The 12,217-nt window shown below is 41.0% G+C and overlaps 1 protein-coding gene across 4 annotated transcripts in view; it reads right to left on the bottom strand.

Moving 5' to 3' along the window:
• Positions 1-11,835, bottom strand: part of KLHL8 (kelch like family member 8) — a 65,328-nt gene extending 53,493 nt beyond the window's left edge. For 2 of the 4 annotated variants that reach the window (XM_025921505.2, XM_086704631.1), the window contains exon 1: positions 11,589-11,832. The gene's annotated coding sequence lies outside the window, so the exon portion shown is untranslated. Of the gene's footprint in view, positions 1-11,588 lie in introns of all 4 variants that reach the window. The other 2 variants (XM_086704630.1, XM_086704629.1) reach the window with 2 other exon arrangements.
• Between the last annotated feature and the right edge of the window lie 382 nt (positions 11,836-12,217).

Below are 12,217 nucleotides of genomic sequence, written 5' to 3'. Positions count from 1 at the left end.
TCTGACCTCAGCCACAGCAATTTCTTACTTGACACATCTCCAAAGGCAAGGGAATGAAAAGCAAAAATGAACTATTGGGACCTCATCAAGACAAAAAGCTTCTGCACTGCAGAATCAACAAAACTAAAAAGCAACTGATGAAATGGGAAAAGATATTTGCAAATGACATACTGGATAAAGGGCTAGTATCCAAAATCTATAAAGAACTCACCAAACTCCACATCCAAAAAACAAATAATCCAGTGAAGAAATGGGTAGAAGACATGAATAGACACTTTTCTAAAGAAGACATCCAGATGGCCAACAGACACATGAAACATTGCTCAATGTCACTCCTCATCAGGGAAATACAAATCAAAACCACACTCAGATATCACCTCACGCCAGTCAGAGTGGCTAAAATGAACAAATCAGAAGACTGCAGATGCTGGTGAGGATGTGGAGAAACAGGAACCCTCTTGCACTGTTGGTGGGAATGCAAACTGGTGCAGCCGCTCTGAAAAACAGTGTGGAGGTTCTTCAAAAAATTAAAAATGTATCTACCCTATGACCCAGCAATAGCACTGTTAGGACTTTACCCAAAGGATACAGGAGTGCTGATGCATAGGGGCACTTGTACCCCAATCACTTTCAACAACAGCCAAATTATGGAAAGAGCCTAAATGTCCATCAGCTGACAAATGGATAAAGAAGATGTGGTTTATATATACAATGGAATACTACTTGGCAATGAGAAAGAATGAAATCTGACCATTTGTAGCAACGTGGATGGAACTGGAACGTATTATGCTAAGTGAAATAGGCAGAGAAAGATTGATACCATATGTTTTCACTCATATGTGGATCCTGAGAAACTTAACAGAAGACCAGAGGGGAGGGGAAGCGGAGGGAAAAAGTTACAGAGAGGGAGGGAGGCAAACCATAAGAGACTCTTAAGTACAAAGAACAAACTGAGGGTTGATGCGGGTGGGGGAGAGGGGAAAGTGGGTGATGGGCATTGAGGCAGGCACCTGTTTGGGATGAGCACTGGGTGTTGTATGGAAACCAATTTGACAATAAATTATATTTAATAAAAAAAAAGTCCAAAAGAAAATATATTGAACCAATAATTAAAAGAGAAGCCCCTGCTTTGACAAAGTGGATTACAGTTTCTATAGTTACTACTTGGTCAAGGTACACATGACTCCTAACAATTAACTACTGTGACTTAAAAAAATGTTTTTCTTTAAAAAATGCTTTTCTTAGCATTACCACATATTAGATACAATTGTTATCAAAGTCTGCTCGTTAAATACTAATGTCATTTCCAGAGTCTATGATCAACGTTTTTACTACACTGAATACTTTGTAAGATGTTCCTATTTTGGGGTCTGTTTTATTAAGAAAGCTATCTAGTATTATTTCACTATCATAATCATCCCCCCCTTATTTGAACTGGCTAACAAAATTTATTATAGTCATAATAGTCAGAAAGTCTAATATAAAGTAGTAAAAGAAACAAAAATATTTTTTAAAAACTTGAATTTTTACCTAAATATGTGAGTAATGTGTATGAACTCTCTCTTAAGTAGGGACTCTATTACTAGTTTTGTTTAAGAATGTCACAGGAGTGGGGCGCCTGGGTGGCTCAGTCAGTTGAGCATCCGACTCTCGGTTTACACTAAGGTCAAGATCTCGTGGTTCATGAGTTTGAGCCCCACATCGAATGCTGCCAGCACAGAGCATGCTTGGGATTCTCTCTCTCTCTCTCTGCCCCTCCCCTGCTCATAGTCTCTGTCTCTCTTAAAATAAATAAATAAACTTTAAAAGAAATTGTTTTAAGAAGGTCATAGGGGTCACAGGGTTGTACTTAAATTAATAAATGACAATCTGAATAAAAATATAAAGCCTACCAAAAAATAAATTTACCAATAATTTGTTTCTGACTGTGAAAAGATGTTTCTCACTCAATAGCCAATCAAAATAAAGAACACAAAGCTAGATAATAATTACTTACTTAGGGAGAGCTATGTTGGTCAGGCACAGACCTGAGTAGAGCAGATTGCTAATCTTATATAGGGTTTAGGAGGAAATCTGGAGTTCAGGGATTGGTGGATTTTTAGAGGTTTAGAAGCAGTGCTACTAAAAGGGCTACCACTGACTAGCTGGCTTGCAAAATCCTGTTCAGTAAGGTAGGTTGTTATTGATTGACCACAGTGACTTAAAAACAACAATTCCAAAGAACTGTCATGTATTCAGTAAGCAGGTTTAAAACTGGTTCAAGTGACTAATTGTTACCATGGCTATACAAGAATCAGTCTTCTAGGAGTTTGGAAACTTCCTTTTACTTTCACAAGGTGAGCACAGGAACCAACATACATACACATATATATATGTACACATACTATGTATGCAAGTCACATGGTTTTAAAATCACATTTCAAGGAATTCCAATAAAAATAGAAATATTATCAGTGTTAAGGAGAAACACCATTTATTTGCCTTGAAACCTATTCATTTCGTCAACCAGTCACATGTTATATTGCAGGTTATGGAAATTCAAAGATGAATATGAAAAGCAACAACCAAGTGCTTTACAGCAGTGCTATTCAAGGTGAGTCTGGCAGCACCTGGGTGGCTCAGTCGCTTAAGCACCTGACTCTTGATTTCAGCTCAGGTCATGATCTCACAGTTGTGAGATAGAGCCCCACATTGGGCTCCCATGCTGAGCCGGATGCAGAGCCTGCTTGCAATTCTCGCTCTCTCCGTCTTCCTCTCTGCCCCTCCCTGCTCATACTCTCACACATGCTCTTTCTCAAACTAAATAAAAAACTTTTAAAAAACATATGCACAAAAGTAATCTAACCTTTTAAAAAGTTATCTAAAATAAGTCCCCCTTGGGGCGCCTGGGTGGCGCAGTCGGTTAAGCGTCCGACTTCAGCCAAGTCACGATCTCGCGGTCTGTGAGTTCGAGCCCCGTGTCAGGCTCTGGGCTGATGGCTCAGGGCCTGGAGCCTGTTTCCAATTCTGTGTCTCCCTCTCTCTCTGCCCCTCCCCCGTTCATGCTCTGTCTCTCTCTGTCCCAAAAATAAATAAAAACGTTGAAAAAAAATTTTTTTTAAATAAGTCCCCCTTGAAAAAGGATAAGACATGACATAATTCCTACCATTAATGAGCCTGAATTACCCAGATGGGACAAAAACAGATGATAAAAATAATGTAGTAAAGTCAACAGTAAAGAGACGTACTGGATATTAAGGGAGAACACAAACTATCCCAGATGATCAAGGTTCCCCACTGAATGCGAAAGCTCCCATGCATTCAAAGTTCCCACTCCACTCTACCTAATTATAACCAAGTTTCATACATTATGTTTCCTCAATTTCTCTCATATAATGTTGGCCCTTCTTCTCCGGCAACACCACTTCAGTCACAGGCCCCATCATCTCACAGCTATGATGACAACCTCCCAAAGCCTCTTCTCTCACCAGTGCATCCTTCCTACTGCTGCCAGTTATCATTCCTTAATTCAAATCTGATCATATCAACTCAATGCTTAAAAAATTCCATGAAGGGGAGCCTGGGTGGCTCAGTTAGTTAAATCTATCTTCAGCTCAGGACATGATCTCGTTGTTTGTGGGTTCGAGCCCCATATTGGGCTGTCTGCTATCAGCAGAGCCTGATTCGGATCCTCTGTCCCTGTCTCTGCCCCTCCCCAGCTCACATTCTCTTTCTCAAAAATAAATAAACATTAAAAAAATAAAAATTCCAGGGGCATCTTGGTGACTCAGTTGGGCGTTCAACCTCAGCTCAGGTCATGATCTCATGGTTCATGAGTTCGAGCCCTGCGTGGGGCTTTGTGGTGACAGCTCAGAGCCTGGAATCTGCTTTAGATTCTGTGTCCCCCTCTCTCCCTCCCCCTCCCCCGCTCACACTCTGTCCCCCCCCCCCCCCACCACCAAAAATAAAGATTTTAAAAAATGTGTTTTTTTAATTCCATGGATACGGGTGCTCAGGTGGCTCAGTCAGTTAAACATCTAACTCTTGATCTCAACTCAGGTCTTGATCTCAGGGTCATGAGTTCAAGCCTTGCACTGCGCTATGTGCTGGACACGAAGAAGGAAGGAAGGAAGGAAGGAAGGAAGGAAGGAAGGAAGGAAGGAAGGAAGGAAGGAAGGAAGGAAGGAAGGTTGGTTCCATGGATAATGTAAAGGTAAATGGAAAGAAAACTGGATGCAAGATGTACAGTCTCTATTTTGTAAATATGGAGATGGGATAGATTTCCAACTACAAGATAGGTTCCAACTGCAATTGCTGTTTCGGAATCAATTAAGGAATGATTACAAAAATTTCTATTTACTATAGAAAAATCTGTGAAGGAAAATAAGGAAACATAAGTTGAAAGTGGGCCACAGAAATTTATGGCATGGGACATACAAAGCATATTCCCAAAATTTCTTCAAATTTTAAGAATAAAAAAGAAATGACTAATACTTACTATCACAGCTAGCATGCCTGTTTTAACTGGGTTAAATATTCTTATGGGTCAGGGCACCTGGGTGGCTCACCTGGTTAAACATCCAACTCTTGATTTCAGCTCAGATCATATCTCACCGTTTGTGGGTTCGAGCCCTGCATCAGGCTCCACACTGACAGTGTGGAGTCTGCCTGAGATTCTCTCTCTCCCTCTCTCTCTGTCCCTTCCCTGCACTCTCTCTCTCAATCTCAAAAATAAATAAATTTTAAAAAGAAATATTCTTATAGGTCATAAACATTTTACAATGCTTTAGAGTCCCTCATATAATGACCATAAGGTACAGTTGTTTTTAGAACTTAAAAAGAGGTAGCATGGGGCACCTGGCTGGCTCAGTCAGAAGAACATGTGATTCCTGATCTCAGGGTTGTGAGTTCCAGCCCCATGTTGGGTAGAGAGATTACTTAAATGAATAAATAAGTTAAAACTTTAAAAAACAGAAAGAAAAAGAGGTAGCATGATATAGCAGAAGTAACAGTGAGTTAATCAGTATAATTGGATTTTAACTAGCTACATTTTGGGTAAGTTACCTAATCTCCCCAAGTCTCAGTTTCTTCATTTATAAAAAGAACAGGATTGGGCAGGTCACAGATCATCAATCTTTTTCCATAAAGGACCAAACAGTCAATATTTTAGGCTTTGTGGCCCATACGGTCTCTTTCATGACCACTCAAGTATGCCATTACAGTATGAAAGCATCAAGAGACAATACATAAGGGAACTAAGTGTGGCTGTGTTCCAATAAAACTTTATTTACAAAAGTGAGAATAAGCCGAGTTTGGCCTCTAAGACCCTAGTTTTAGGTAATCACTGTTTATTTCTAAACTATGAGAGTACTTTTCTTGTATTTGAAATTCCTTAAGCTGTTGCTTAGATTTTTAGAAAAATCTGTTAACAATAGCTAACACAAGGCACATAAACTAATGATTAATAGCAGACCTTATGATCAGTTTGGGATTCTCTGTTAGCTGTTAGCCTTGGGCACATCACTTAAAATCACTCTGGGGGTGCCTGGGTGGCTCAGTCGGTTGAGCATCCGACTTCGGCTCAGGTCATGATCTCACAGTCTGTGAGTTCGAGCCCTGCGTCAGGCTCTGTGCTGACAGCTCAGAGCCTGGAGCCTGCTTCAGATTCTGTGTCCTCCTCTCTCTCTGCCCCTCCCCACTTGTGCTCTGTCTCTCTCTGTCTCAGAAATAAACATTAAAAACAATTTTTTTTAAATAAAATAAAATCATTCTGAACCTCAGCTTTAAGTTTGTTGTGAAGTTTAAATGAAGTAATAATATATAAAATGTTTAACCCTGTATCTAGTTTACAATAGGCATTCAATAAATGAACATTATTGCTTTTATAAATTATGTGATCCCGAGTCCTTAGTCAGGAACACAATACTCCAATCAACATCTTTTCCAACAAATAAAATATGCTTTATAATAATCTACATGCAGATGCATTTTTCATTACAGAAAAAGATAAGGACTGGTTATATTAGCCTAAGTCTTCCTTATTTTGTTGTTCTTTCAATGACAACAGTCAGCTTTGAGTGCTTACTATCTACTTACTAGCTGTATGACCTTGGTTTAGTTATATAACTTTTCATTAGCCTCAGTTTCTTCATCTGTAAAAATGTGGAAAACAACAGTACCAACTTTACAGGACTGTTATAAGAATTAAATGAGTTAATAAACTGTCTAGCACATAAACTATACAAGTAACTGCTATTATTTGAGCTAGATATGTAACATTTGTTCATTTCAATCCTTGGGACAACCCAAAGAGGTATTATTCCTACCTGACAGTTGTGGATAAAGAAGTTCAGAGAAGCTAAGAAAGCTACCCAAGGTCACAAAGCTATTAAGTGGCAATGCCAAGGACTCAACATAGGCTTGCCTGACTACAAAGCCAAAAGTCTTACCACAAGGCCAAAGATGACGTTAACTATATCTTTGTATGGTATATATAAATTATAAGAACTAAAATGGGGTATTAATAATTATCTCCCGGGGCGCCTGGGTGGCTCAGTAGGTTAAGTGTCTGACTTCAGCTCAGGTCATGATCTCACGGTCTGTGAGTTCGAGCCCCGCGTCGGGCTCTGGGCTGATGGCTCAGAGCCTGGAGCCTGCTTCTGATTCTGTGTCTCCCTCTCTCTCTACCCTTCCCCTGTTCATGCTCTGTCTCTCTCTGTCTCAAAAATAAATAAACGTTAAAAAAAAAAAAATTTAATAATTATCTCCCCATACAGGAAATGTTTTTCAATTTTTTAAAGTTCAAAGATAAGAGAATACACATAAAATCACTGATCTTAAAATGATAGTTTTTCCATAGGTAAAATTTTTACTGAAATGATCCCCCTTTGTTTTAGATCCAATTAATTTAACTCAAACTTTCATTATTAAAGTAATAAGCAATCCTCTGCATTAAAATAACTAAAGATGCAGCATAGTGACTTACCTTGTACATGCAAAGTACTATGCAAATGCTAGTATCTACCTCTAATTGATCTTTGAGATTTATCTAAACCTCTCAGATTAATTTTATTAAGAAGCAAACCTGGTGAGTCAAACACAGTTCTGTTACACTACTCTATAAATTCCCAAGAATTGACTTAGAATCTGAACTTCGAGGGGCGCCTGGGTGGCGCAGTCAGTTAAGCGTCCGACTTCAGCCAGGTCACGATCTCACGGTCTGTGAGTTCGAGCCCCGCGTCAGGCTCTGGGCTGATGGCTCAGAGCCTGGAGCCTGTTTCCGATTCTGTGTCTCCCTCTCTCTCTGCCCCTCCCCCGTTCATGCTCTGTCTCTCTCTGTCCCAAAAATAAATAAATGTTGAAAAAAAAAATTAAAAAAAAAAAAAAAAAGAATCTGAACTTCGAAAAGCTTTCCAGTTCATATGAAAATACCAATATCAAAAGGAAAAGTAAAAAATATCTCAAGGAAAAAGACAAAAAGATATTACTCTGCTGCATACATTTGTTATTAAGTTTGTGCTGCAACACTTAACTCACTTCCTACTCTTCAGGCCTTGTGAATGCTACTCGAAACTGATCCAGAAACAAGCTGGCTTCACACCGTAAAGTCTCAGAGCCCAGCAACCTAATACTAAAAAGAAAAATAGGGCAGTTTGATATAGCTTACTTCCAAACTCTATTATAAGAATGAACCCAAACTTAGAACTCTAACCTAACTCTAAAATTCCCCAAATGCAAATAAGATTAATTTTAAATGTTATAAACTAAAATTATAAATTATAATCTAATTTATATAAGCAGGTGGTCAATTTCTTGAAAAATCATACTGAAATTCTTTCCAAACCAGCAACACTGTAAGTCAAAATAACCATCAATTAGGATTTAATAAAACTTTACACTCCGTGCTATACAAGAAGAAATATCACATAACAACAAATATCTAGTTTGGAAAACAAAATACTTAATTTTCTTTAGCATTTGGTGTTCTGTACAGAAAAGAAAAAATGTTCAAATTTTAAAATAAGGAAACCAAATTATCTTTAAGCATTTCAAAATAAGATTCTAACATGCTGGATTGTATTTGGGTGTCATTCCTTGGGACCTATTCTATTGCCCATCAAGAGTGGAGGGGAGGGGCGCCTAGGCGGCTCAGTCCATTAAGGTTCCAACTTCAGCTTAAATCATGATCTCACGGTTCATGGATTCCAAGCCCTGTGTCTGGCTCTGTGCTGACAGCTCAGAGCCTAGAGCCTGGAGCCTGCTTTGGATTCTGTGTCTCCCTCTCTCTCTGCCTCTCCCCTGCTCGTGCTGTCTCTCTCTCTCTCTTTTTTTTTTTTAATTTTTTTTTTTTTTACATTTATTTATGTTTAAGAAACAGTGAGACAAAGCGTGAGTGGGGGAGGGGCAGAGAGAGAAGGAGACACAGAATCTGAAGCCTGCTCCAGGCTCTTAGCAAGCAGTCAGCACAGAGCCTGATGCGGGGCTCGATCCCACGAACTGTGAGATCATGACCTGAGCCGAAGCTGGACACTCAACCCACTGAGCCACCCAGGCACCCCCCAATCTCTCTCTCTTTCAAAAATAAATAATAAACATTAAGGGAAGAGAGGAATGGGCAGTATCTGCCTAACAACAATGGACCAATCAGTGGTGTCATCTCCATATATAAGAAGCAGCACTATTATTTACATGAACATAGTATATCATTAATATCAACTACTAGTTCTGGAAGAAAAACAGGCACTCATGGTGCTTCAAAGATTACCTTTCTTAAAAAAAATTTTAAAAACCTAATATTAAAAATAATCTACAAAATGTTTAGCAAACAAGCCTGCCTAGATAACCGATCCTAATAGTTCTTAGAACCTTTGGGGGGGGGGGGGTGGCATGAACACCTTTTGAACATCTACTGAAAGCTAGGGGTCTTTTCCCCAGAAAGTACAGATACACAGAGTTCACAGACTCTGGGAAGACTATTTATGGACACCCTCACAGATCTAGGTTAAGAACCAGAGAGATGAAGTAGAAATTTTCCCAAGGCATTTTTGACTCTCTTCCATAATTTTATCTCTGACTCATCAAACTAAATCATTCATAACCAGACAATAAACTCTCATGTTCTGCCAAACAAACAAAAAAAAAGTTTGATGGTATTAAGCCGTATTCACCTGAAAATATGATGAATTGGCAGAATTTTAAAATACAGCATCTAACTAATGATATCAATAAACATTATAGTGTATTATGACAGCTTATAAAATGATTTCACATTATAACAATATTTTATACCCTTTTACAGCTAAGAAAATAATGATTATTTTTATTATTCTATGAAGAATTTCTTCTCATTCATCTCTTTAATTCTTAATATACAAAAACAAATAACTTTGTTGAAAATTTAAACATAAGAAACCAAAAGTTTAAACACCCAATTTTTTTAAAACACAAAAACTAACTGAAATTAATTTTTAGGATGTTCAAAATATCTTGTAATCTTTTTGTGTGTGGGGGGGGTTATTTATTTAGAGAGAGTGTGTGTGTGTAAGCAGGGGAGGAGCAGAGACATGGGGAGAAAATCCCAAGCAGACTTCTTCAAAGTCAACTCTGAGCCCCATGTTGGGGTCCATCCCACCAACTTGCAAGACCATGACCTGAGCCAAGATCAAGATCAAGAGAGTCCCACGTTTAACCCACAAGCCACCCAGGTGCCCACCCTTGTAATCTTTTTTCAATAACAATACTCATTTCCATTCTCTACAACTCTTAATTAAAAGTTCTCTAAAAAAAAAAAAAAAAAGTGTTATTTGTCTAAACCCCATAGAATATACAACATCAAGAGTGAACCCTATTTAAACTACAGATTTTGGGTGATAATGATCTGTCAATGTAGATTCATCTTTTCTAACAAAACTACCATTCCCACGTGGCAATTTTGATAGTGAGGGAGGCTGTGCATATGTGGAGCAGGGCAGGAGGCATATGGAGGCAGAAGGTATATGGGAAATCTGTACCTTACTTAATTTTGCTATGAACCTAAAACTGCCCTAAATATAAACCCTGTTTTGAAAAAGGAGTCAGTGGGTGTGTCAAAATTTACCTGGCTTTCTTAACAAATGAGGAAATACTGTTTTGTAAAAATTACCCCGACTGTGAATTAAGTTTCCTGCCAGAATACAGAATGTGCAATTATTACAGAATATATTATCATTAAAAAAACCCCACAGTAATAGTAATCTTATCAAATACTAAAAGAATGTTTTAAATGTTAATACCAAACAGTGCATATGTGAGTACAGTTATCTTAAGATTCCTTTTTATATTTATGTTCCTATTATTTGATATTTTAAAAGGCAATATACAAAGGGACTGACAGTTGTAGTTCAGGAAGGAAAAGGAAAAGCAGCAGCCAATGAAAAAAGCCACCGCCAAGCAGAGGTCCTCCTGTTCTCCCAAGACCACCCTCTGCCAGAGTCAGGATTCAAGGGAGATGGAGAAAGGGTTTCCTCATAAAGTGAGAATAAAGAACAGCAAACGTCAATTATCAACTTACAGAAAACAAAAATAATGAAAAAGTGCAACCAGCAGATAAACTACTTTCGTCAACCCAGGTTTTTCGAGACGCTTTCCCCAAAGTATCCTCCCAAGGCGGTAACATTAGCATAGGGTAAAGGGCCAAAAACAGTTATGCTATTAAAACGGATAAAAGGGAATTACTAAGAAAGGTTCAATTTCCTACGTAAAGTCATCGGATTCAACACTGCCAAGTGGGAAAATACGTAAAATGCTTTTCACACCCAGGAGCGCAAACGCTACGACTGTGCAAATCCAGTAAAGGGTAAACCCCGGACTAGAAAACTCCCAACTATGTAGACAAATCGCCCTCCCTGAAGAAATCAGCAAGTTAACTAAGCCCAGAAGTGAGTGGAAGGAAGAAAGAGCTGGTTGTGGAGCAGTAAAACAAACTCCACGGAGCGGCTGCGTGTTCGGAAAGGGGCTTTGGTTACTGGTGTCACACCAGGAGGCACTCTTCCATTAGGATCTATACTCCCGCGGAAGGGAAATCTGACGCGAGCAGCAAACCCCCGGTACCAGCAAGTCCCAACGGGCAGTGAGCCCCTCCGGCGAGCCAGTCCCCGGCGGGCTGCGAGTCCCCACGCCGCAGGGCCAGGAGACAGCCCACCTGCCGCGCACCCACAGGCCGGCCGCCCTCCCTGGGCCCCGAACCCGGCCGGCCGCACCGCTACTGTTCATTCCTTGCACGCCACCAAGCACCTGCCTGTCCGTCTCTTCTTCGAAAGACCGAGAGGAGACAGCCAAGGGGGCACCGACGGGGATGACAGAGCCAGAGGCTGAGGATCTCCTCGAGGAAATGCGACCCCGTTCCTCCTGCCAACCAGAGCGACAGAAAACGTGCAGCGGTTTAATGGGCCCCAAACCCTCTCAGCTGTGGAGTTTTAGTTACTGCTTGGTAGGGCTGGAGTATCCCGGAGCCAGAAGCGAAAGCTCGAGCGGCGTAACGATATTTAGGGTTGGGTTAAAGGAGGGCTCGGCGTGAACCCACAGCACCACACAAAGGCAGAGAGGAATGAGGGGGGAAGAAGAGCGGTTACCTCGGTCCTCCGCTTGTCCCTCCGCTCGGTTCCTCCCGGCCTCGCTAAAGCAGCAGACGCGCAACCAGGCTACCGCAACCCAGCGTCTCTCCGCAGCACCTAGCGGCGCCGCACTAGACCCGCGCGAGCACCCGACGGACGCGCGCCCTCCTGCGCGGCCCCGTAGAGCCCTGGCAGGCGCCGGGCTTCCTCTCGGCTCAGCCCCGAGAACGGCGGCCTCTGGCGCGGCGAGAGAAGCGCGCGCCGAGACCCGCGCACAGCACTCTGGGAGGTGTGGTTTATGGTTACCTCCGCCGGGTGCCCGCCCCCCACCGCGTCCTCCCCGCCCCCTCTCGCTCAGCAGCGGCTGGAGGCTTTTGGAGACTGTCGATGCGGTGCTGCCGGGGGGCGGGGGAAAGTTGACCAGGGCCTAAGGGACGTCCTCAAAACAGATCGAGACAGGACACCGCATAAATAATTCTGGAGTTATCCATTGCTTACATTTCCATGGCCGTGCAAAATTCAGTTTCTTTTTACATCCACCAACTTCCCTCCTGTGCGTTGGGTATTCTTGGGGTTTATACCTCTTTTTTAAAAAAGGTGGGGGAGCGGGAGGACTTCCGTTTTTATTCCTATGACAGTTTCTCCAC

The sequence above is a fragment of the Puma concolor genome, chromosome B1 (genome assembly GCF_028749965.1).
Source record: "Puma concolor isolate L17-30 chromosome B1, mPumCon1.1.hap2, whole genome shotgun sequence".
Taxonomy (NCBI): domain Eukaryota; kingdom Metazoa; phylum Chordata; class Mammalia; order Carnivora; family Felidae; genus Puma; species Puma concolor.
The sequence above is the reverse complement of the archived record's forward strand: the minus strand, read 5'-3'. Positions and strand labels throughout refer to the sequence as shown.